The sequence below is a fragment of the Delphinus delphis genome, chromosome 5 (assembly GCF_949987515.2).
Source record: "Delphinus delphis chromosome 5, mDelDel1.2, whole genome shotgun sequence".
Taxonomy (NCBI): domain Eukaryota; kingdom Metazoa; phylum Chordata; class Mammalia; order Artiodactyla; family Delphinidae; genus Delphinus; species Delphinus delphis.
In genome coordinates this window covers 88,330,671-88,355,335 of record NC_082687.1, presented here as the reverse complement: position 1 = coordinate 88,355,335, position 24,665 = coordinate 88,330,671, and the positions used below count along the sequence as shown (strand labels likewise).

Genomic DNA, 24,665 nt, shown 5'->3' with positions numbered 1-24,665 from the left:
TGTAAAGCAATTATACTCCAATAAAGATGTTAAAAAAACAAAAAAGCCCCAGAGTGCAATTGCTGTGTTACATTGGCTGTACCATTTTACATCCCCACCAGCAATATAAGAGTGGTCCAGTTTCTCTGCATCCTCTCTAGCATTTGGTGTTTGTTATGGGCTGGATTATGTCTTTCCTAAATTCATATGTTGTAGCCATAACCCCCAGTACATCAGAATATATTTGGAGATAGGGTCTTTAAAGAGGTGATTAAGGTTGAATAAGGTCATTGGTGTAGACCCTAATCCAATACAACTGGTGTCCTTATAAGAAGAGATTAGGACTAAACATATACAGAGAAAAGACCATGTGAAAACACAGGGAGAATATGGCCATCTACAAGTCAAGGAACAAGGCCTCAGAATGAAATCAACCCTGCCAACAGTTTGCTCTTAAACTTCTGGCCTCCAGAATTGTGAGAAATAAATTGCTGTTGTCTTCAGCCACCCAGTCTGTGGTATTTGTTACAGCAGTTTTAGTAAACAAATGCAGTATTGTCATAATTTTTTATTTTAACTGTCTGACAGGTGTGTAGTGACATCTCATTGTACTATTAATTTGCATTTTCCTAATGCCTAATGATGCTGAACATCTGCTCATGTGCTTATTTGCCACTTGTATATCACTTTTGGTAAAATGTCTCTTCATGTCTTTTGCCTGCTTTCTAATTGGATTGCTTGTTTTCATAATGTTGACTTTTAAATGTTCTTTGGATATTCTAGAAATGAGACCTTTGTCTAATATGTGATTTGCAAATATTTTCTCCCCATCTATAGCTTGCCTTTTCATCCTCTTAACAGGGTCTTTCACAGAGCAAAATTTTAATTTTGATGAAGTCCAATTTATCCATTTTTTTCTTTTATGGATTGTGCTTTTGGTGTTATGACTAAGAACTCTTCACTAAGTCCTAGGTCCTGAAGACTTTCTCCTATATTATCTTTTAAAAATTTTATAGCTTTACTTTTTTTTTTTTTTTTTTGTGGTACGCGGGCCTCTCACTGCCGTGGCCTCTCCCGTTGCGGAGCACAGGCTCCGCGGCCATGGCTCACGGGCCCAGCCGCTCCACGGCACGTGGGATATTCCCGGACCGGGGCACAAACCCATGTCCCCTGCATCGGCAGGCGGACTCTCAACCACTGCGCCACCAGGGAAACCCTATAGCTTTACATTTTACATTTAACTCTATGATCCATTTTGAGTTAATTTTTTTTATAAGGTGTGAGGTTCAGGTCAAGTTTTATTTTTTGTTTTTGAGGAGTTTTTTTGTTTTGTTTTCTTTTGTTTTGTTTTGTATTGCCTATGGATAGCCAGTTGCTCCAGCACCATTTACTAAAAAGACAGTCCTTCCTCTATTGGATTGCACTTGCCCTTTATCAAAAATTACTTGACTGTACTTGTGTGGGGATATTTCTGGGTTCTCTATATTGTTCCACTGATGTATATGTCGATCCCTCCGCCGAAATCACACAACCTTGATTACTGTAGCTCTACAATAAGTCTTGAAATTAGGTAGAGTGATTCCTTCCATTTTTTTCTTTTTCAGAATGGTTTTAGCTGTTCTACTTTCTTTACCTTTCTATATAAATTTTAGAATTATCTCACCTATCTACAAAAAATATTGCTAGGAATTGCATAAAAGCTGTATATCAGTTTGAAGAGAATTCACATCTTTAGTATGCTGAGTTTTCCAATCCATGTATATGGAAAGTCTGTATATTTACTTAGATTGTCTTTGATTTCTTTCATCAGAATTTTGTAGTTTTCAGTATACAAGTCTTGTACATGTTTTGCTAAATTACACCTAAATATTTCACTTTTGAGGAGTAATTGTAAGTGATGTTGTATTCTTAATTTTGATTTCTACATATTCATTGTTGGTATGTACACAATTACTGGCATCTCTACTAGTATACAATTTATTTTATTTTTTATAAATTTATTTTATTTATTTATTTTTGGCCGCACTGGGTCTTCGTTGCTGCGCACGGGCTTTCTCTAGGTGCAGCGAGCGGGGACTACTCTTCATTGCGGTGCACAGCCTTCTCATTGCGGTGGCTTCTCTTGCTGTGGAGCACGGGCTCTAGGTTTGTGGGCTTCAGTAGTTGTGGCATGTGGGTTCAGTAGTTGTGGCACACAGGCTTAGTTGCTCCGTGGCATGTGGGATCCTCCCGGACCAGGAATTGAACCTGTGTCCCCTGCACTGGCAGGCAGATTCTTAACCACTGTGCCACCAGGGAAGTCCCCCAAAATATATATTTAATACATTTATAGTAATGTTTCAATAGTAAACGCATTTAGTTTTTTTACAACTTTAGTAATTATTTTGCCATTGCAAAATATAGCAGGAGGATGACTGGACCTTGGCAGCTTAACTCAATCGTGTAATAAAAAAGACACTTCACCATCCATACCATCCCTGAGGAAATGGCTTCAGTAGCTAAATTCTTATCAACTTCCGGTAACTTTTGCCCATACAAGAAATCAAAATGAATTAAAAAGGGGAATTTTCTCTCCAAAGACTAAATTTCTAGATTCATATACTTTTTCTATTTTATCTTCTTTATCTCCAGTGGTACATTTCCCCTTCCTGTCTGCTCTGGCCCTGCACACAGAACTCAAGATTATGGTGAGGAATATGGGAATACAACAGGATGAGACTCAGGGGAGTCACTTCCCTCAGCCATTTGTACGTAGAGCCACTTACCTGGTTGAGGCCCTTATCATCTCTCCTGGGGGAATATTGTAACAGCCTCCAATTGGCCCCCCTGCCTCCTCCAGCCTCATTCTCTTCCCATTCATTTTCTGTACAGCTATTGCAGTTTTTTTGTTTTTTGTTTTTTTGCTGTACGCGGGCCTCTCACTGTTGTGGCCTCTCCCGTTGCGGAGCACAGGCTCCAGACGCGCAGGCTTAGCGGCCATGGCTCACAGGCCCAGGTGCTCCGCGGCATGTGGGATCTTCCCAGACCGGGGCACGAACCCGTGTCCCCTGCATCGGCAGGCGGACCCTCAACCACTGCGCCACCAGGGAAGCCCTGCGGTTTTTTTTTAAACAAATACATTTGCTCATGAGACTTTCCTATTTAAATCTTTTTGTGATCCCCTCGTGTGTACAGGATAGAATAAAACACGAGACCCTTCATAAGGCCCAGCCACTCCAGCCAGTGTACTTCTTCTGTCTCCATCCTCATAAAGCCTAAACTCTAGCCATTAAACTACTCAGAATTTCCTGAATAAGCCAAATATTTTTGTTCATTAATATAATTTTCCTCTAATTTAAACTCTCATTACTCCTTTGACAAAAATGTACCTATCTTTAAAGACAAACTTAAAAAAAATCAACATTTCAGAAAGCCAATTACTTTCCTTCATCTCCTGTTTCAAATAAAATTTACCACTCCCTTTGTCATGTCCCATAGTCCTTTACCCTTTTACCTGTGACCTTATCTTCCTAATCAACAAGTGTGACACATTTTCTGATAAATATAATTATACTAATGAGGACAATCAGATAAAATACTTTAAATTAAGACTACATAGCACATTTGACAATATATTATAATCATAAACACATTTGATGGTATAATATCTTGATTTTAAGACACTATTGATTTTAAGATGGCATATTTATTTAGTAATACATTTTTTAAAAGACTATTAATCTACATCAATCTACATATTTTAAACTGCCAAATTTATCCAGATAATTACATTTTACTTTTTTTGTTTAGTATTACAGAGTTTAAGTCTTCAACATAATGAGAATCTAAGGGTCCTTCTGAATCACATCTCATCACCTGCAGTTTGCTTGGCATCACGGTTTATATCATGATCATTTTGTAATCTGTTCTGGTGATAGTGACCCCTTTAGCATCCTTAGTTAAGATCATTAAGTATGGAGTATATTAAAGATTATCAAAGTTTGTCATTGTTTCTTATTTGGTTAAACTCAGTCTTGGTTGCCATTTAATTAAATGATGTATTGCTGGAAGTTAAATGGTTTCTCTTTAAGTGAGAGGAAGCTTTGAACAGAGAGACTTCTAAAGCCTGAGTGATAATCCTTCATGGTGTGTGAATTGGTTACACCTGCCTCTCCCAGGTTTGTAAGTTCTATCAGCTATTACTGAGAGACTTGGTCGTTTCTACTGTCTTTAATCGCATTGCTTGTTGAAGAGAGGAATTTGTTCAATTTTGTTTGTTTTAATTCTTCATCATAAAATAATTTTTTGGAAGACACTTAAGCAACAATTAGGAATCCAAAGTTAGTTAAAATTTTATCACCGATGCAAATAAAGGTGAGAAAAGGGTAACATACTCACTGTGCATCACTAAATACTCCTGTGCTCCAGCCTTCTCACTTGTGTTACCCCAGCTGGTGACAATTCACTCTTCTGCCCGGCAGCTTGTAGGAAAGTAAAGATTGGCATTGATTGTAAAGGCACATTTCAATTCCAGAAATATCAAAATTTAACAAACATTTGCATTTATCATCACAAAATTAAGGTATTGTTTATGTGTTTGTGTCCTTCACAAGACTATAAGCTCCTTAGTTCTGCTATTTTTTCAACTTCATCTCTGTGTTCCTAGAGTCCAGTATGGTGCTTGGTATGTATTATGTGCTCAATAAATACTGTGGAATGAATGAGAAAATGCAAACTATACACTAATTGGGTAACTAATTTGATACGTGTTCATGTATCAGTTATTTAGTTGGACTGACATAGGTTTGAAGGGGGTGATTCTCAATTTATTCTTCCTTTTTTTTGTGAATTGTGTTAGACATGTTTTGTTCCTCAATTTGAAGAATGTTTTTCTCCAGTTCAAGAGGAGAAAAGTCACATAAATGGATAGAATTTTCTTGCTTAGATTGCCCATGTATCTTTGGAAGCTGCTTCTACTTCTCTGATAAGAGCCAGTTCACAAACAAGTGAATAAACAAGTAGCAAACAAATATTATCAGGACATTTTAGAAATATCTGATAGTCCGTAAGTCCAGAGATTGATTTTTCAAGGAAGAGTGTGCTGAAAGCTGTGCTTTTTTATTACACACACGTACTCATGTCATATCTAGGCTACTAAAATTGTTCTTGGTTCATATGATGGAATTAAGTAAAGCAATATTTCATGGTGCTATTCAAAGAACCTTCTCAACTGTGCAGGGGTTAGGACTAGATGCACTGTTTGCCCAGAGGCTCTTCAAAGAGGGAAGCATGAAAAGCCTGGGAGTGAGTGTGGTGTTCTAGTTATCCATTGCTTATAACGAACTATCCTGAACACATGGCAATCATTTTATTATATCTCATGATTTTGTGTGTGAGGAATTTAGGCAGGGGTCAGCAACAGTGCTCCATGTGGCATCATGTAAGATCACTCGGCAACACTCAGCTGGAGGCTGGGCTGGCCAGGAGGGTACGAGTCGGCTTTACTCACATGTCTGGTGGCTTGGTGAGTCGGATGAAAGGCTCAGCTCAGCTGGGACTGTCTGCTGGAGTGCCTATGTGTGGTTTTTCTCTCAAGGTGGCCTCAGGATAATTGGTTTTCTTACTAGGCAGCCCAAGGCTGCATGGCTGTTTATGACCCAGTCTCAGAACCATATAGCAGCCCTTCCACCCTGTTCTATTGGTCCAAGCCTACCCAGATTCAAGAGGCAGGGACACAGATCCCACCTCTGGAAGGAAGGAGTGTCAAAGATTTTGCAGCATTGTTTTTTTTTTTGTTGTTGTTGTTGTTGTTTTGCAGCATTGTTTTAAAACTGCCATGAGTGTGGATGTGGGGAGACTCCAACAGGAAGCCCTGTGTATAGGGGGGAAGACTATGTGCCCATCAAGCCTGAAGGGCATGGTGAGGCTGCAAGTGGGAGGATGAAAAGTAAGGTCAGAATCTATCAGCAGGAGTCAGAAACTACATGATAGGAGGAATTGTTGGCATCATGTATTCAGAAGAAAGATCTATGAGCAGCAAGAAATGATGGAGTTTTCCTTTAGAAGTGGCGCAGTGCCTAGTGTGTGATATGCGTGGTATTGCCCATCAGAGGAACTCATGATCGTTGCTACTTTATGCTTGGACATCTGAGCAAGTTTGATAATGTGGTCACCAGAAATCAGCATTTCTTCTTCTCAGCAACTCAGCCCATTTTCTGTTCCACAGATCCCTTCTGTAAACCCTGACCAGGGGTCACTGTGTTCCTGGCCTTTCCTCAAACAGAGGCTTCTGCTCAGTTCCCCGGTGCACCCCTAGCTTAACCTCAGGGGCCATGGGGCAGAGGGCCATGGACAGATTTGCGGCTTCTCTGGCTTCTTTAAACACCCAGTGGAACTCCATCTTCCTCAGCAGGTCTCAGATCTGTGCCCTGAATTCTGTCTTCCTTTATTATTTCCTCCACATCCTTCTGTCTCTTTCCTATTCTGCTGTTCCCATCCCCATGTTCCAGTTCACTCAGGGTCTTCTTGAGGCTTTCTCTGAGCTGATACTTTTCACCCCAGATTTCCCCACTAGCAACTCTCAGGATGGTTAACTGTTGAATTGTCAGGTTAATTTCACATGGATAGTTTCAACTTGGCCATGGTAGAGTAGCTATAACCCAGCCCTCCCTACCCCAGAGCCAGTTGTTAAACACTTACCAGGACGTTATTGCCCACTTCTTTATGATTTTATTTTGTCTCTTGCTTCAACCCACCTCTGTCTGAATTTACTTCAGAAATCACCATTTCCACTCACTGTGGAGTCACGGAACATTTGCATTTGAAAATATAAAATGGTTAAGAGCAAGTGACTTCACCTTCTTTAAGCTCTCATCTCCTGTCTGTAAAGTGGTGATAGCAACGTCTTCCTTGGAGGTCGTGATTGGACGAGACCAGGTCATGTAGGTCCGGGCTCAGCAAATACTCACTACTCATTGGCTCTTGTCACTGTGCCGGTCCCCGCCCCACCCAGACTCAGGTTACTCCTTTATCCACTGATAGTTTTTCTGGCACTCTCATGTTCTACGAAAAGCTGGCACTAATGATTCATTAGTGCGGTGTGTTTTAAGCTGACAAAAATCACTTCAATGGTGGAAAAAGCTCACGACAATCAATCCACCCTCGTTTACACTTCTGTGATGAACTGTGAAACTTAGGTCTCGTTCTGCAACGCTAGATCCTGGGCAGTTTGAGGGATCTCAAACTGTGAATTCTTGGATCATTATCTACGTTGTCATTCTTTCACTTGGACAAAGCTGTTCTTCTGGGAATACCCATCTGGCACGTGTCTATATTCAACTGTGCCCTAATTTTGTAGGAACAGCTTCCCTGAGTTCATTGTGCATTGAGGTCAGATAAGAATCATTTGGGCAAAACAAGCTGTCCCCTCTTCTCCGGAGTCTGAAACACACACATCCCATCCTATGCATCATCTGACGTGGGTAGCGGCTGTTAACATGTTTTGCCCAAAGGAATTCATATCTGATTCTTCCTGCAAGGCTAATTTAATTTGGAAAAGACTTTTTTTATCCTAAAGTTATTATATTTGATGAGATTAATTGCCCCCTGCTTTCAAAAATGCATATTTCAACGGCTAACAGGGATGTCAAGAAATGCATAAAATAAAAATATAAGGCAGGAAAAAATAACAGTTATTTGTTTGACGTTGGAAAGTGCCAAGGTCCTTTAATCTGCTGCTTCATGGTCCCAATGGACCATTTAAATGTAAAGTTAGGTTTACTGAGGTGTAATTTACATGCAGGAAAATGTACCTATTCTGATATAGAGTTCTATGAGTTTTTGGGGTTTTTTTTTTTTTACATCTTTATTGGAGTATAATTGCTTTACAATGGTGTGTTAGTTTCTGCTTTCTAACAAAGTGAATCAGTTATACATATACATATGTTCCCATATCTCTTCCCTCTTGCGTCTCCCTCCCTCCCACCCTCCCTATCCCACCCTGCTAGGTGGTCACAAAGCACAGAGCTGATCTCCCTGTGCCATGCGGCTGCTTCCCACTAGCTATCTATTTTACATTTGGTAGTGTAGATATGTCCATGCCACTCTCTCACTATGTCTCAGCTTACCCTTCCCCCTCCCCATATCCTCAAGTCCATTCTCTAGTAGGTCTGTGTATTTATTCCCATCTTACCCCTAGGTTCTTCATGACATTTTTTTTTTCTTAGATTCCATATATATGTGTTAGCATACGGTATTTGTCTTTCTCTTTCTGACTTACTTCACTCTGTATGACAGACTCTAGGTCCATCCACCTCACTACAAATAACTCAATTTCGTTTCTTCTTATGGCTGAGTAATAGTCCATTGTATATATGTGCCACATCTTCTTTATCCATTCATCCGTTGATGGGCACTTAGGTTGCTTCCATCTCCTGGCTATTGTAAATAGAGCTGCAATGAACATTTTGGTACATGACTCTTGGAATTATGGTTTTCTCAGGCTATATGCCCAGTAGTGGGATTGCTGGGTCGTATGGTAGCTCTATTTGTAGTTTTTTAAGGAACCTCCATACTGTTCTCCATAGTGGCTGAACCAATTCACATTCCCACCAGCAGTGCAAGAGTGTTCCCTTTTCTCCACACCCTCTCCAGCATTTATTGTTTCTAGATTTTTTGATGATGGCCATTCTGACTGGTGTGAGATGATATCTCATTGTAGTTTTGAGTTCCATTTCTCTAATGATTAATGATGTTGAGCATTCTTTCATGTGCTTGTTGACAATCTGTATATCTTGGAAACACAAAAGACCCCGAATAGCCAAAGCAATCTTGAGAATGAAAAACGGAGCTGGAGGAATCAGGCTCCTGGACTTCAGACTATACTACAAAGCTACAGTAATCAAGACAGTATGGTACTGACACAAAAACAGAAATATAGATCAATGGAACAGGATAGAAAGCCCAGAGATAAACCCACACACATATGGTCACCTTATCTTTGATAAAGGAGGCAGGAATATACAGTGGAGAAAGGACAGCCTCTTCAATAAGTGGTGCTGGGAAAACTGGACAGGTACATGTAAAAGTATGAGATTAGAACACTCCCTAACACCATACACAAAAATAAGCTCAGAATGGATTAAAGACCTAAATGTAAGGCCAGAAACTATCAAACTCTTAGAGGAAAACATAGGCAGAACACTCTGTGACATAAATCACAGCAAGATCCTTTTTGACCCACCTCTTAGAGAAATGGAAATAAAAACAAAAATAAACAAATGGGACCTAATGAAACTTCAAAGCTTTTGCACAGCAAAGGAAACCATAAACAAGACCAAAAGACAACCCTCAGAATGGGAGAAAATATTTGCAAATGAATCAACTGACAAAGGATTAATCTCCAAAATTTACAAGCAGCTCAATAACAAAAAAGCAAACAACCCAATCCAAAAATGGGCAGAAGACCTAAATAGACATTTCTCCAAAGAAGAGTTCTATGAGTTTTGACAAACACATGTGCTGTGTAATCACCACAATCAAGGTATAGAACATTCCCAGTCCTTCTCCAAATTCCCTAAGGCCCTTTGATGCTGACTCCCCTCCCCCATCCCCAGGCCCTGGCAATCACTGATCCGTTTTCGGGCTCTATAGTTTTGCCTTTTTCAGAAAGTTGTATTAATGAAACATTACACTATGTAGCCTTTTGAGTCTGCCTCCTTTTACTCAGCTAATGCATTTGAGATGCACCCATGATGTGCCTGTACTGGTGGCTTATTCTTTGTTATAGCTGAACAGTATTCAATTGTGTGCATGTACCACGGTTTGTTTATCCATTCACAGTTAAAGGACATTTGGGTTGTTTCCAGGTTTGGGTGATTATGAATCAAGGCACTATAAATATCTGCATACAGATTTTCATATGGACATAGGTTTTCATTTCCCTTGGGTCAACCCTATGGGCCATTTTCTCAGTTCCCCCAAACTCCTGTGGCTGCTTCACATCTGCCTGCATTATCCTCAGAGCCCCAGCTTGGTGAGTTGAGCACCGTTCTTACTTCAAGCAGAGATGTGTGAGTTCCAGAGCCAGGGAGCAGTTTTAGAATTTAGGTCTCTAGACAACTGACCTACCCTCTCCTCTGAGGAGACAGGGAAATAAATAAAATGCAGAGAAATAGATGAACGATAGATAGAGGGAGAAGAGGTGGGCAAAGTAAGGCGAGTGAGCACAAGACAGATCTCCTACATCAGGTGCTGTAATTAAGGGCTTCTTCTTAATTAGCAGCCCAGCTGCCTATAAAATTGAATTGTGTTTCTCTGCTTATAAACAGGAATTGTGACTCACTAAGTTATGATTTGCTTAAATCCACTCTTGCCATTTGTGCGTAGGAGCTAATGTATTTATTGCAGCTGATATCTGGACTAAAGTGAAATGATTAGGAGGTCTTTGGTCATCAGAGATTTCTATTAATAACTCGATTTGAAGAACAATAGTAGCTAACACTGAGTACTTGCCATGTACCAGATACTGTTCTAAGGACTTTACATATTCAAACTCAATTAATCCTCATGACAACCTTAAGAGCTAGCGGTAATTTCCCCCACTTTACAAATTTTATATAATCTGATGCACAGAGAGGTTGAGGACCCTTAGCAAGTGGCAGTGCTGGAATAAACACAGGCCATCTGGCTCTCCAGCCCAGTTGCTTAACCATGAGGCTATCCTGCCCCTAAGCTCCTGCCACAAAGAGCCAGACACTTCGTGCGCCTTCTCTGTTCTTCATACCTACCCAGCAAGGTGACTCTTATTATCCCTATTTTACAGATGAGGGAATTGAGACTCAGAGAAATTAAGTAACTAGGTCAAGGTCCCCGGGCTTGTGGGTCATGGAATTGGGAATGGAATCCGAGTTAGTCCACGTGCTCTCCACCACTTCTCCCTGCCTCTAATAAAATCCTTTGGTTCGCCATGGACTTGACCTAAGTTGAGAGGCTGTCGAGGACATGCAATGAAGATGAATCTGTCTGAGGCTGTGTTAACCTGCTCTCCAGGCTCAGCGTGTGCTCTCTGCGTGTTCCTGCTGGGACTTGGCTCCATGCGGCCTGCTAGCCTCAGAGAGGAGCTCTCTGGGGACCAGGAGTCAAATCGTAAAAATATTCTTATTTTTTCCCAGGACTTTTCTCAAACAATAAACTCCCTTAGAAAGGTTGGGGGAAACACACACACACACACAAGTAAATACTTATTGAGAATATATTTATAATAGATGTCTTTTTGCATTCAACTCAACTTTCCTTAATAGGCTGCTTATTCTGGGCATCATGCTTGCTCTAATTAGTTTTTTCATCATGTGATGGTTGGTCTCTGGAGGAAGACAGAGCTTGAAAGCATGAGCCGCAGCCATATTTAGCTGTAAAACCACCAAATAAGCTCATCATTGCCTTGGCTGTGCTTCTGTGAGGTGGAGGTGAGGGCTGGCCCAGTCCTTACAGATCTCACCTTGCGTAAAAATGCCCTGACGTTGGGGATGCTTGGTTTGCATTATTTATTTCATCATCATTGGGCATCTTCTCCGTGCTCAGCTCTGCGTTCAGCACTTTTGGACTTTTGCTACCTCTAGTCCCCACAGCTGACTTTCTGCACACATCTGTCCCCCTACTAAATTATGGGTTCCTGAGTGTAGAGAACTATGTCATCAGGGATGAATTGGATCTGGTTTCCTATCATCCAGGAGCCCCTAGTTTAGTAAGAGAAACCGACATATATATAAATAATCTGAAAACATGGCACACTGTGATGGTGCGATAGTTTTATAACAATAATAATTAACATTTGAGGAAAGGGTATCATGGTCCTGGCCCTGTGCAAAATCCTGCAGTGTTTACATATATCTTTAATCCTTAGGGAAATCAGTGCTGTATCAGTTATCTGTTACCATAATAAGGCTGTGTAGCAACCATAAAACCTCAGTGGCACGCAACAACATTTATTTTTGCTCACAAGTCTGAGCATTGGCTGGCAGCTTCTGCTTCTGGGGCAGCGGGCTGTTGGCCGAGGCACCTTGGCTGAGTTCTCCCATGCATCTGGGTGGCTGGGGACTGGCTGGTCTGAGAAGGTCTCAGATGAGACACTTTGCTTCCATTTTACTCTGTCTTTCCTCCTCCAGCAGGCTAGCTCTTGCTTATTCTCATGGCAGAGGCAGGATTCCAAGAAGCACGTGGAAGCACACAAACCTCTAGAGGACGAATCTCGAAACTGGCACACAGTCAATTCTGCTTCATCTGCACTTGGCCAAAGCAAATTTACAAGGGTAACCTAGATTCAGGGAATGGGGTAGAGGCTCCACCTCTTAAAGAGAGGAGCTGCAGAGTTATTCTGTGAAGGGCATGGATGCCAGAGCAGTAAAGAATCGTAGTAGACATTTTTGTAATCTACCACAGGAACTAGTATCATCCCCATTTTACAGATGAAGAAACTGATGCATAAAGAGGTACCTAAGCTCACGCAGAAAGTACTGGCATCATAAAGAAAAGGGCTATGGAAGTACAGATGAAGGAAGAGATTGATGTTTTTATGACAGACTTGAAATCTTCTTTGGTGTGGGGATAAATCAGAACTGGGACACTGTAGCAGGTGCTGTTGATGCCTCACCCCAGTTCATACCAGGACCTTGAGCTCACAGCAGCTGTGGGGGACAGCCTGCCAGCTTCTCACCTCAAGGGACTCTCTGCTTCTCTGCTTGAGGCTTTTTCCAGGGTCATCAAAGTTTGCTCTGTCTCCTTGCAGGGGAGCCTGCAAGTGTCAGAGTTAATGCCCCCAGAGGCAACCCTCAGCCAGCAAGACATAGGAGCTGAGGAATCCATACCCCAGCTTCCCCATCCTGGGTGGAATAATTCTGTGGCACATTTTCGAAATTCCTCAGATGACCCCCTTGGGAACTGAGCCCCAGGTTACTCTCAGTAGTAAACTGCTCATTAACACACACCTTATCACTCTCCTCTTTCAAGGAAGACACCTGCACCCAAACCCTTGTCTTAGGGTCTGCTTTTGCAAGAAATCAAAGGAAGACACCTTGAAGGACGGAAAAGATGTTGACAGATAGAAGAAGCCTGGTGCAGTGTTCCAGGTAAAGGATCTTATTTGATAATGTCTTGAAAGTGTTCTACACTCGTCTATTTTGTTTGGTCAGAAGTGCTTTTCAGAACATGGGACTGGTTTTGAAACATGTAGCGCACAAAGCAAACATGAGGGATACCGCTTAGCTTATTCTCATTAGGCACATTCATGTTTTTTTGCTTCTCAAAAACTTAACTTTTCTAGTTATAAAAGAAATGCAGGCACATTGTAGAAAAATTGGAAATGCAAAAGAAAGTAAAAAGAAGAAAAACACATAATCCTACCACACAGAGGCAATTCCTCCTAAAATTCTTCTATATTTTCTTCTGATTTTTCTTGTATGTGTATTTTAATATGTTTCAGGTATACTATTTATTCAGTTTTGGACGCTTCTTTTCCACTTGATATCAGAGCAAAAGCATTTTATAACATTATTAATAAATTTCCAGAAATCTAACTTCTAATGGCTGCTTTATATGACAGCATGAGAATGTGGCATAGATTTACCTAACCATTCCCCCAGTTCTGGATGTTGTGTCTAAATTTTCCTTGTGCAAATAATACTATATTCATATCATTGTGCAATCGCATTTTATATTAATTTCAGATTATTCCTTTTAGGAATGATTCCTAGAAATAGAATTAGTAGGTTACAGGGTTTAAACATTTTCAAAGGCTTTTGGCCACCAAAATCTTAACTTTAACATTTAGGTTTTGTCCAGCCCAGTTATCTGTCTTAGTACCTGAAGAGGGTTTTAGTTCAGAACCTTATTCGATCAATCAACGTATATTTATTGAGCACCTATTATGATCAGGCGTGGTTCTCAGTACTAGAGATACCAATGAACAAAACATACAAAAATCCCTCCCCTGGGAAGTACAAGATGAGCCTCAGACATCTTCTAATAAATACTAGAGCGTAAGGAAGTGCTTAAAAAAATGATGAGTGCATGTAGGGAGGACCCAAGAGCCTGCTTGAAAGGGTTCCCACCAGCAAAATCTGGGATAATGTGAATATCAAATAACTAAGGAAAACAGTGAATTATAAACTATTGAAAAATTAGAAATTGATGAATCCATTGTAATAATAGGTAGATAAACAAACACACAAGGGAGAAGGGAAGGCTCTTGCTTATAGTAAAATGCCAAATTCTCACCAGTCAATGGACAGGGAGTGCTGAAGTGGGAAATTACCATTTTATTACTATCATAATAAAGATTGGCTTAGGCAAGAATCACCAATAGATTAAATCTAGGAGGTAATTTTCACAAGGAGCAGGAGATCTGCATGGCCTTAAGTGTCTCTCTAGAGACTGGTCACCATTTGCAAAGGAAAGAACAGTAACTATTCAGTGCAGAAATCGCACAACATCTCGACCAGATGATAAAGATTGATATCACCCATGAGGGGCAGAGGGATGGTGTGTGCTTTCAAATGTCATTCATTGAGAAGGACACATCAATGATGTATTCTGGTCGGGAATGCCTAACCTGAATATAACTATGAGGAAATATCAGACCAATCCCAAATGAGGAAAGTTCTATTGAAAGAGAGAGAGGGAGAGAGAGAAGCATTATAGTCTTCAAAAGTGTCAGTGTCATAAAATACAAAGAAAGGCTGAGCTGGGAAAAAAGTGCTATAAACAGTATTAGGTCAATTGACATCATTGGGTCAATTATCAGTTGGAATACCCTAAACACGTTAGATAAGAGTTAAATTCACTGAAGTTGATAACTGTGTTATGGTGATTTAGAATATCCCAATTCTTAGGAAATACACACTGAAGTAATTCGGGGTAACAGGCCATGATGTAGGCAACCTACTCTCAAATGTTCAGAAAAGTATTATGTAATTATATAGTATGGTTGTGCAATTAAAATAATCACGTAAGTTTTATATATGAGAGGGAGAACATTATTATGCACATGAATAAAATGCCAGCAGTATGTCAATCTGGGGATAGGGCTCATGGGTGTCCTTTGTCCTATTCTTATGTTTGCCACTTTTCTGTGAGTAAAATTATTTCCATATCAAAAATTTTGATCTCATAGAACCCACATTCATTAACATTACAAAAAGATTGGGGGAGAATCACTGAATCCACACACTGGAATGAAAACTGTGTTCAAACACTTCACTAAATGTTTGCTTAAGCATAACCAGCCTTTTTCCAGTGTTACCTTCCAGTACCCTCTCTCTAGGTTGGGGTGGGGTCCTTAACCAATGGGGTGTAGGTCCTCGGCCTGTGTTCCACTTCTTCATGGTTATGCCCACAACGTCTCATCCCCCTATTGTTCTGCATGATGATATTTCCTATTTCAGGGCTGTATTGGCCAGGTTCTAACCAGGACGGCGGAAACCTTCTGGATATTTAAAACAGAGGGAGCTTAATGTGGGGAATTGGTTACATGGGTGATGGAAATGTTAAGAAGACAAATGGGAGATCGAGGCGGCCCAGAGATTTGCAACAGCAGAAGGCCACTGCCGCCTCTGAGCTGGAGGGACAAAGGGGGAAGGCAGCATTGCTGGAGCCCAGGGGCCGGGGTCACCTGGAGACACAGGAACCGCCACAGGCCTAGCTGGCAGGAGCTGGCAGCTCAGACACAGCCCTTGCTAGAGGAAGTCCCTGCTTCTCCCTCCTCCAGCTCCAGTCTCCCACGACTGCCTCCCCGTGGCTGAGCCCAGGGCAGCCTGGGAAATGCAGCTGCAGGGTCAGCCCATCTCTCACCCTCTTAACACAGACACCTTGTGGGATATAGAGCAGAGCAGGAGGAGAATGAAGAATAGATCTTAGGGCAGCCACTCCTGTGCCCTCATTGCTATTTGCAGAAAGTTCTTGGCATTGGCATCCACAATGTTCAAAATCCCCTCTATGTATATTGTCTAGGGAGGCTTGGCCTCTCTCCTGTCCTTTTTGTAAATTTTTGGTCTAGGTTGTTGGGCCTGTGACTCTGTCTCTATTCTGAGCCCTCTCTCTGTTGGCCATGAGTTCTCTCAAGCTGACCTGTGTCAGCCGTGGTTTCTGCAGCCAGGCAGATCCCTTTGAAGTCCTGCATAGTTTTCACATTAGCATTTATATTGTGGCTGCACCTTTGAGGGTGCTAACCATGCACTTCTCTCCCTCTCTGTGGTCTAGTTGCTGTTTCCCAAACACTATCTGTAAACGTGTGAGCAGGATTTTGCACCCCTTTGGTGGGAAGAGTCTCTTTTTACTTGGGACCTGGCCTGAAAACAGAGTTCCCCATTGGGTGGTGCTGTGGCCCATCCTGTGTCCCATTACTGAGAACAACCCTACTCAAGGATGCTGCTGCTTTTGTCATTTCAGGCCCAACGGCTTGTTAGCCTGTGCCTTTTCATGGTCTTTTGTCTAAGAGTGGAAACAGTTGACTTCCCATTTTTCCTGGAAAATTAATTTATTCTTTCCATGTCCATGCTAAAGATGGCCAGAAGATTGAAACAGGCACATATTGGAAATACCACTGGGGGAAGGGCAGGTACCCCTATCTCAGAGTGACTAAATGTCAGCGATCTAGATGTCCCCAATTCTCTCAGCCTGCAATCACCTTGTCTTTAAAGATTTAAAGATCAACTCAAATTCCTATCTCACTTTTGCCAGAAATCAGCATCCCTCCCAACAAACCATACTATTCTCTGTGACTTTTAAGTTCCTCCCAGTCACCTCTGGCTTCAGTCTCCTGCTTCCGTTTGATTCTCAATCTCCCTTCTACGTCCTCTATGCTGTTCCTTTTCCACATTGCACGATCGGTGTCATTCTTAACATCATGCAGTTCCTTGACCTTGGAGGCCATGTGTTTCAAATGCCGTGTCCTCATTGTGGCCAGGGTGAGAAATGAAGACATGTTGTGTTCAGGTTCATTTGTTTCAGTGTTTATCTGGGATTGCAGCCAGTACTGCTTACTCAAGCACATGCACTTCCCTAAAATTGCATGTTGACACAGGCATAGCAAACTTTTACTGAAATTTTGAGGGTATGGGGGCTGCTTTTAACTCAGTGTAGCACATGCAAGTGCATATGCATACATACACACCCCAACTTAAAATTAAACATTAAATATCCCTATTAAGTCCATTGGTCTTTCTTGTACCATGAACTTCTTACTGGCCAGTCTTCCATATGAAGACATGATCTATCCCCATATTCTCCATTCGTTTCTTTTTTACATCTCTTTTTTCTTATTTCCTCCATTTTAGAGGATAGCTTCCAACCCAGCCACCCTCTCTTTATATCTTCCTAAGCCAACCAATTCACTCCCCCCCACCCTGAGTGCTAGCCTTCCATAACCAGAATGGTTTATCAGAATTTTCACTAAATAAAAGACGGCTCTCTCTCTCAGGTACCCCATAGCTGATGTGTTTGTAGAGATGGGATGGGAGTGGGGATCAGAGGGGAGAACACATGAAGGGGGTTTGACAAATGTCCCTTGTGAAGGGGACAAAATAAACATGTTAAGCTTGAGAGTAATCTGGACAATTTTCTGCTCTCCCAAATATCTACCTCACAGTCTCTAACTCGGTGCTTTGTTCTTTCGGACTCTGAAAGTTTTTTGGTCTTCAATAATTCTCTATTAAAATGCAAATACCTACTGGGAGTTGTTAAGCCTTATCAGTTAATAGTTGACTGTTGCATGAGCATAGGATCCTGCTTTAATGGGGCCAGGATGGCAGAGGGATGGGGTGATATTGTGGAAGGACAAATAGATATAGGAAGAAGGGGAGAGAATATTTATTGAAGGGGTCATTTTGGGGTCTTTCTTATATTTTGACCAGAATGAACTCAGCTCACCATTTTCCATAGCCTTTTCCTTTGCCTTCTCAAGAGGAGACATTTTTAAATGGTTGGTTTCTTTCCCCTTGACCTGAGACTAAGTTGAATTAAGGAGGGATGCTGGAGCTTCTCTCCTTTGTCATGCCTAAATTAGAAAGAGTAAAAGTAATCCAAGGAAATAGCTATAACAGAAGCCCCCTCCAGTTTAAATTTAGCTCTATTTAATGGCATCAGTCCCGTGGCAAACATGTGGCTTTGGTGGCTCAGTGGGTGGCAGCAAAGCCTGGATATGGCCTGGATGATGGTGTGCTTCTTCCGTGGTAGGAGGTAAGCCAAATTCCTACCAGCGCCCATCAGGAAGGACCAAAAGAGAGTGCAGGTGCACACTGCCAATCATCCCAACTCCCAGGAAACCACAGAAAGCTCACAACCTCCAGAAGAAGTGAAGGTATTGTCAGCTGAGTCCCAGCAGCCTTCCAGCTAGAGCACCTTCTGCATCACCTGTGCGCTCTCTACCTACTGTGCATGTCTTCTCTCCCCTGCTGGACCGTGAATGTCTTCAGCAGGAGCCAAGCCTGCTTCATCTTCAAGTGCAAGTCCAAAATGCTTTCAGAATAAATGCATCCATAAAGAATAAGCAACAATGCGGGATCATTCCAAAGCAGAATGTGGAAATAAATGAAATCTTTGCCACCCTCCCATCCCTTTCCCCCAGGATTCGGTTTTCCCTTTCAGTGTTAATATTAAAATATATAACAACCAGGACGGCACCAGCATCAACCAATCAGAAGAGAAGCAAGCTTGCTCAGAAGCTGAGTCCTGGGCCACATGCTGTGTGGGATTAACCCTTTAGTTCCCGGAGCATCAAGTTTGGGAAAGGTTTGCCCAGTTGGCTCAGGAGAGCATCAATTTACCCACCAATGTGGAAACATTCCAATAGTTTAACAACCTTATGGCTATCCTGATGTGTCCTGCCTGAGTACCAGCCCCTGCCCCTTTCTAGGTACTCTGCTCCCAGCTGCAAACCTGGGGTGAAGCTGGGCCTATGAAAGCTCTACCTTGCACTGGCCTGTGCACTTTGGTTGGGGGGAGCTGTCAGGGGGCTCAGTCCTAGAGCAGGGGTTGGGGTCGTTCTGAAGAGGCCCAGGGCCTGGTGGTTCAAAAGACAATGTCTGTGTAGCTCTGAGCTGGCAGGACAGGGCACATCTTTTCCTCAGACCCAGCAGGCATATGGTCACTGGCTTTGGTGCCAAATTCCCTGCGGCTTATAACAGCTCCAGAGAAAGGCTTGCTATGACACTAAGACATCAGCTTTCTATTCTATTTTTTGCCTTGCATATTCCCACTATTGAAGAAAAAAAAAAAACACAAAACTTCCCTTCCCCCACAGCCCTCATCCCCCTAAAAAAATTATCTTTAGGCAAACCCAATTCTGCTGCTCGCTGCTGAAAGAAAGGAAAAGAAACTGTTTTAGTTTCTTTTGATGCATATTAGATCCAGCTTAGGGTTCACTTTTACTACCTCTGTCCTCATTCATGCATCAAAGCTCTCAGTCTAGGACAGGGTTAGGGGAACCCTGACTCTTGGGGTCTTTGAATGTAATCGTGAACCTGGTGTGGGGGGAGACAGGAGGAAGAGAGCAAGGAAGTGAGCTATTTTCAGTTTGTCAAAAATCCAAATGGAAATTATAGATGAACACAGCACCCTTGTGTGCAACTAGAGAAATTCAACTTGAGCCAACTTAGGGGGAAAAAAAGTGGAATTAATTAGCTCATGAAATCAATCCACAGGAAGAACTGGGGTGTGCTGAGCCTCAGGGACCACTGGGACCAGTGCCTTAAATGTCACCAAGACATTCTCAAATTTTCCTAGCTCTCACCTGTGCTCTTCTCTGAATACGGGCTTCATTCTCTAGATCGGTTCGACCAATGGTGGAGAGTGACTTTACCCTCCAGGGGACATTTGGCAATATCTGGGGGGAGATGCTACTGGCATCTAGTGGGTAGAGGCCAAGATGCTGCTATACATTCTACAATGCACAGAATAGCCCCCCTAAAACCAAGGATTATCTGACTCAAACTGTCAATAGTTGTTGGGAAACCCTGGTCTAAGACCGGCTTCTTCCGTATGGTTGGAAACTGGCTTCTCCCACACCTACATCCAACAGCTTTGATAGCCCAAGGGGGACTGAGACTTGTCCCTTCTGATCCAAATGTCAACAATCCCAGGAAAGCTCCCTGATTGGCCCAGCTTGGCCAGGAGGCTCACCCTGGACTAGTCAGTAGTTCCAGAGAGGTGGGATTATAAAAGACCAGAGAAGCCCTTTCTAGAACTTCATGGTTGAAGTTGGGAAGGAGCTTTCTCAGAAGTAAGAAAGTAAAGGGCAGGGGAAACATGACAATAAAGTTACAAATGCTACAGTTGAGTAAGTTCAGTTTATTTGGGAGGCAACATCTTTTAAAACTAGGGATATGGGGGAGCCAGTAAAGAGAAGTGAGCTTTGGTGGAGTAAAGGTTGGGAACCATATTAATACCAAACCCTCCACTAAAATACTGCACAGGCCAGTGTCCTCCGATCCAGACCCTTTTTTTCCCATTCCTCCCTTGAAGACAATTCCTGGGGGACCCGTTCGCTCAGAATCTATGGGTGGTAAGTGGTTATTCAGATAACCTAATTATCACTAATGTTTAGCTAGCTAATGAGTTATTCTCTCCAGATGATATAATGCCTAACCCCATTACAATGTGCATATCCTTTAAAAGGTCCTTAAAGGAGGAAATAATGGTAGAAATTTCAGGCAAATAGGAGCTTGGTGGGAAGGTATTTTTGTTTTGGTGTCCTATAGATTCAGGAGATAGCAGGTTACACTATAATTGAATAAGACATGTTCAAGGTCAACATATTCTGAAGTATGCTCTATGGAACACTGAGTCCCTAGGATGGTAGAAGGTATTATTGAAAATAAAGATTTCATAATCAAGTCAGTTGGGAAATGCTGGTTTAGATGACATTTAGTGGGTTTCTTTACTATAGGACTCAGAGCTTTTAATAGTATGGGTGTTGTGATTCTCAAGAAGAAACTATATAGTATGCAGACTTCCCAAAATTTTGAGGTCAAGGAACCCCCTTTGTTGAGACATATTTTACATAGGGTGACCAGTCATATTTTACACCTGCTGTCCTTGCATAATTGCTAAAGGCATCTACTTTAATTCCCCAAAGTGTACCAGTTTGGAGAGTAAATTATATGGTCACCCTATTCTAACAGAAACACACTTTGGAAAATGCTTTTCTATTGTCATCTTTATTTTGAGAGAGCAACATTTTATACCACCTTTGATCAGCCTTAGGAATTCTTCTCGCTGGAATATTTATCACTACTTGGGCATCAAACTTAGAGTGAATTCTTAGTTCTCTCTAGATGAACACAGCATGAGAATTATCTGGAACAACGGTTTCCCATTGTCCCCCAGAGCACAATTTAGAGCACTAAATTGACCCCTCCAATCAATGTTAATATTAGAATCCCAGAATCAAAGCACAGACTTTTAAAATTAGACAGACCCTAAGGTCATTGCATTATTTTTATTTATTTATTTATTTATGGCTGCATTGGGTCTTCGAGTGGGCTTTTCTCTAGTTGTGGTGAGGGGGGGCTACTCTTCGCTGCGGTGAGCAGGCTTCTCATTGCAGTGGCTTCTCTTGTTGCGGAGTGTGGGCTCTAGGCGTTCGGGCTTCAGTAGTTGTGGCTCGCGGGCTTTAGAGTGCAGGCTTAGTAGTTGTGGCGCACAGGCTTAGTTGCTCCGCAGCATGTGGGATTTTTGCGGACCAGGGCTTGAACCCATGTCTCCTGCATTGGCAGGTGGATTCTTAACCACTGTGCCACCAGGGAAGCCCAGGTCATTGCATTATTAAGGAATTGTTTGTAAGAGACAGAAACTCAAATTGAACAACCAAAAAAGGGAAGGAAGGAAGGAAGGAAGGAAGAAATTTAGGGAATAAAACTCTAGAAGCAGAGGACAAAATTCAGGAACTAGAACATCTTTGAGTCCCTTGAGGGCTGGACCCAGTTTCTTGCTGTTTCAGGATTCCATCTCCAATCACGGTTTGTCTCTGCCTTAGCGTCAATCTGTCCCACCTCAGACCATGTTGCCTCTATAGATGCTGGTGATTACAGAAGACAAATTTATGACCTGCAAGTATTCACATAATAAACATCAGACAAAACAAAGACAATCATTTAAAAATTAGAACCATGAGCAAAAACATTAAGCAATGTAGAGTGGTTTCAAAGGAGGACAGGACAAAGGGGTTTTGTTTTAAGGTCAAAGTGTAGGACAAAAACCAATTCCTGTAAATAATGACCCTTGGAAGTCCCTTAAATCACCTATAAAGTACAGTGTATATGGTTTTACATCCTCAACTCTTGATATGTACAAATGACAGAGGCATGCAGTAATGTGAAGAAAATAAGGAATAATGTACAGAAAAATAATGAGTACATGTGTAAAACATAAACTTCCAGACTTTTTACTTTCTTGAAGAGAGCTGAGAAATGGAAGAGTAAAGAAGAAAATAAAGGAAAACTACAGATGGTTTCTTCAATTGAGCACCAGATCAAGTACTCAGTTTAGAATTAAGGGGTATTTTGTACCAAAAAAAAATGTGTCTTTAAATACTAGATGATATTTAGGGCAGAGACCATGAAACACTTACAGGGAGAAGAGCTGCATTAAGTTTTCAGTCTCATGCTCACACTGAGCTTGGTTCCCTGATGGGAGGTGGGGAAGAATCATCTGCCCTATTTTGACTCTGTTTACTTTTCCTTTTGGTTTTCTTCCTCTCCTTCCCCTTCCCTTTAGCCCTCCCTCTCTCCCTCCCACCTCTCCCCTTTCCCTTAAGCCAGTGTGGTAGGCAATGTAATATAGTAGTAAAAAACACGGGATATGGTTGCATCAACTTAAATCCCACCACTCTCACTGTGGACCTTGGAAAAGTTACTTAGTCTTTCTATACCTCATGTATAAAATGGGGGCAATGAGAACATGCCTCCGTGTTTTGTGATGATTCAACAAGATAATTCATGCAAAGCGCTTAGAACAGTGAAGATACTTATCACCACTATTACAGCTATTACTACTGCGACTACTATTAGCACTGTATGATAAAGCCAAGAGGGTCTCAGTTCTCTGGGGACCTTTATTTATTTCCACTTTGTTCATTTCCTCCCAGTCCCCGGTGTTTGTTTTGTTTGTTTGTTTTTCTTTTAAACCCATCTTTGACTGGTTTGTGCCTTATGGAGAGAAAGCCTCTTTTGATTCTTTCTTCAGGAGTTACACTCCATTCCTCATTCATTCATTCAACATATGTTTATTAAGTGGCTTGTATGTCCCAGGCATAATTCCAGGTGCTGGAGATATAGCAGAAAACAAATCAACACAAATCCCTGCCCTTGGGAGCTACTATGCCAGTAGGAGAAGGAAGCTGTGAAGGGGAAATTTTCAAGCTCCCTAGTTCATCATTCAAATTGTGTTGTCTTTCTCCCCTCTCCTGCTCCAGCTTGCTTGTCTCTAATTTCTTGACGCCACGTCTTTTGTTTATGTGTGAATACCCTAGGTTGTCCCAGAAAAGATTTCAGGCAGCTTCCTTGGCTTTTAACCTCATTGCTTCCAAATGACTTGTTCCACCCCCTGCCACGTGCAGTGATGTTTTCCTAGATGCTGTTCACCTTTTCCAAGCTGGATCCATCTCCTGCCTGGTCTTTCAGAGTCCCTTCCTTTGGTGGAGGCAACAAATCCCAATTTAGTATCACTTGTGATTATAATTAATGTGCTGTTTACTCCCTCTTCCAGATCATTAATGAAGACGTTAAGTGAGACCAGAATGAAACCGTGTTTCCGTGGCATCCTGCTAGACACCTTCCAACAACTTGACACCCTGCCATTTGCTGTTTCATTACCCTTTGTTTACCTTGCGAGCCCAGGCCCTTGCTTCTCAAGGAGGCAGGAAGCTTGATATTTCTACTGCTGCAGAGATGCCACTTAAAGGTGGAGCTATTAAAACCTGGCAGATTGTCAATACATCCTTTTGAATGTGAATTAAATGTGGATTATGAATAGAGCATTGTCAGTAAATACTTGGTTGCTCTCCCTCCTCTCAGATGCCTTTGTTTTCCCTGGACTTTCTGCAGCTGTTCTGTCTTTCCTAGAGCAGAGAAGAGTAGATGGTTGGATCAGCGTAACTATGAACTGGAAAGTTACTGTTACATGTGAAGACTGTGCTAGATGGATTGCATTCATAGCCCCTGTTTTTCTCCCTTCCCTGTAACCATGCCCTCCCCATGTAACCCTGCAGAGCCCCCTTCCACTCTGATTCTGGCCCAGCCATGTGACTTTCTTTGACAGAGGGATTTTAGCAGACATAATGCAGACATTGGCTTGAAAAAAGTCACTGTATCTCTCTGCTTGCATTCTTGCACCTTCCACCACTGTGGTGAAAACAGGCCTGGGAGAGCCTGTTGGGAGATAGGACACACAGAGCAGAGCCCAGTCACCCCAGCTGCCCAGTCAGGACAACTAGCTGACCTCCAGATGCATGAACAATAAGTATATTGCGTATGAGGGCTTGTGGTTTTTTTGTTACACAGCAGTAGCCATGGTAATAGAAAGCTGATACAGTAGCACACATCTGGAGTCTCATGGCCTGGAAATGCACTGATTTCTTTTTTCTTTTTTCTTTTTTTTTTAAATGAGGGGCAGATACTATTATTATTATTATTTTTCTTTTTCGGTACGCGGGCCTCTCA

The 24,665-nt window shown here is 41.9% G+C and overlaps 1 long non-coding RNA gene across 1 annotated transcript in view; it reads left to right on the top strand.

The window, feature by feature from the left end:
- Positions 1–23,904, top strand: part of LOC132425508 (uncharacterized) — a 54,455-nt gene extending 30,551 nt beyond the window's left edge. The window contains exons 3-4 of the long non-coding RNA XR_009519449.1: positions 12,964–13,082; positions 23,713–23,904. This is a non-coding gene — a long non-coding RNA (uncharacterized lncRNA). The remainder of the gene's footprint in view (positions 1–12,963; positions 13,083–23,712) is intronic.
- Positions 23,905–24,665: the final 761 nt, after the last annotated feature.